We start from the raw sequence: 2,081 nt of genomic DNA, 5'->3' as shown, positions 1-2,081 counted from the left end.
CAATGAGGCACCAACGGATAGCTCGGGTTTCATGTAGCATAAGCCAGCGTCGCCTGCACCGAGTTCGAGGCCAAAGCCAAGGCTTCCCGTCAGACCTGGCTTGACTGGGAAGTCAACTGAAGCGCTAAACTCCATATTCGGTGCCGGTTCGTTCTCAAGTTTGCAGCAGGCGTAGTCCCCAGTCCCAGTTGCATATTCCACGTTCAGAGGGCCGAAGCTGCCCCCCTTGATCTCCCCCCCCCGGAGACTGCGGCGGTTTTCCGCGGCGGAGGCCGTGAGGCGCTCCAGGACCTGGGCACCGAGCAGGTAGGGGCTCACGTCCGGTTGCGCGTCCTTCAACTCCCGCAGCATCACCGTGTAGTCGAAGTACAGGCCGACGGGTAGGTCTGAAATGTCCACGTGGCGTGGTGCGAGAGGCTCCTTGTTGCCAAGCTTCGCCATCAATGCGCCATAGTCGGAGCCGGGAAGCGGGTTGCTCGTCAGAAGCGCGTGGAGAGGATCGACCGCCTTCTGCCCGTTCCTGTAATCGTTATCGACGCAGCCCGAGGGCCCACACAGCATGCTAAGCTCGTCGCTTTCCAACGCAAAGAACCGCTCAAACGGCTCTCCGAGCTGATAGAAAATGGAAGGCTTCTGGAAGGCCGCGTGACCGACGAGATCGTCAAAGTTCACCGACGCGTCCATCCTGTCGATGCGCCAGATTTGCTCAAAGTCGTTTGTGGGACGGTAGAGCAGCTCGATCCGCACAGGAAGGTAGGCGCCGTCAGGTCCAGTCGGTGCGTCGTAGAATTGCCAGAGGTAGTCCGCCTGCGCCTCCGGCGAAGTCAGCGTCCATTTCCGAACAGGCATCGAATAGCCGGGAATCGTCACTTCCCCGCGGTACGAGCTGGTTGAGTCGTGCCCCAGCGGCGACATGGGTTCGCCGTCCTCTTCCAACTTCACATCCTGGCAGTAGTAGCCGGTGTTGTTGATTGTTGCTGATCGAGAAGACCAGGTTGGCTCCGACGGACCGCCAGTCTGGCTGGGTGCTGGTTTCTTTGGCCAGGGCTGGCCTTCCCCCCAGGCTGGATCAGCTGAGCAAGGTTTGGGGAGAATCCCCCATTCAGATCTTCAGATATTTTAACGGATGACCAAAAATTGGGCAAAAACGGGTGATTTCGGGCATCCTTTTGCTGCGTCGCGTACGCCGTGGGCGCCGTCGGCGGCGCCGAGGCGGCGCGCGTGTGCTGCATAGGTAGTGAAGCCACCGCCGAGCGACGAAGCGGCGTCCTCACGATGTTCGATGACCGCTATATCTACTGCATAGGGTCGCTCCTGCCGGCGGCGCTGCTCATCGGACTCGCGCTACAGCCGTGGAGATGACGAGAGCGATGGAGGGACCGCCAAAAGCGGCACTGAGATACGCCGCGCACAGGGGAAGGCAAGCATTCGCTGGTAATTTCGCTGCAGCCCTCCGTTGAGGGTGGGGGTGGTCCGCTGCAGGCCTGCGTGTGCGTCGGCGATACACACACATGCCGCCAGGGGATGTGCCGGAATGAAAAGGTAAAAGGATCTCTCCATATATAGGAGCTCGCAGTCCCGCACAGGCACTCAGGCAGTCTCCTCTCTCAGGAGCCAGGGAGAAGTGCCAGAGTCTCCAGTACCAGACAGAGCCAGACCCCGCTGGAAAATATGTGTGTGTCGTGGCTTTTTGTTACAATCTCCCCCATCGGCATCCCCCCCCCCCCCCCCAAATGCGCACTCTCCCAATATCCAAACAGGGGTTCCGGACCCAATAGATCAAGCACCCCCAGTCAACACAATGGTTCGAGCCGAGGGAAAAAATCTGACCGTGCCTCCGGTGTACTCCCTTTCGCCACCACGACGGCGAATTGCAAGAATGGCGGCCACATGGCCGCGCGACTGCACCCCGTACCCGGACCCGACCAAATACAGATCGTCCCCATACCCGAGGCACTTTATGGAATCGACGGGAAAGGCCCTTGCCGGGCGCGACGCTTACGTCAAGGAGCTGCGGGTGATGTTCGAGCGGGAGGCCGCCCACGCCGTGCAACAAGCAGCGCAAATCGCGGCGCTGCAAG

Source organism: Emiliania huxleyi (assembly GCF_000372725.1).
Source record: "Emiliania huxleyi CCMP1516 chromosome Unknown EMIHUscaffold_1843, whole genome shotgun sequence".
Taxonomy (NCBI): domain Eukaryota; phylum Haptophyta; order Isochrysidales; family Noelaerhabdaceae; genus Emiliania; species Emiliania huxleyi.
The sequence above is the reverse complement of the archived record's forward strand: the minus strand, read 5'-3'. Positions refer to the sequence as shown.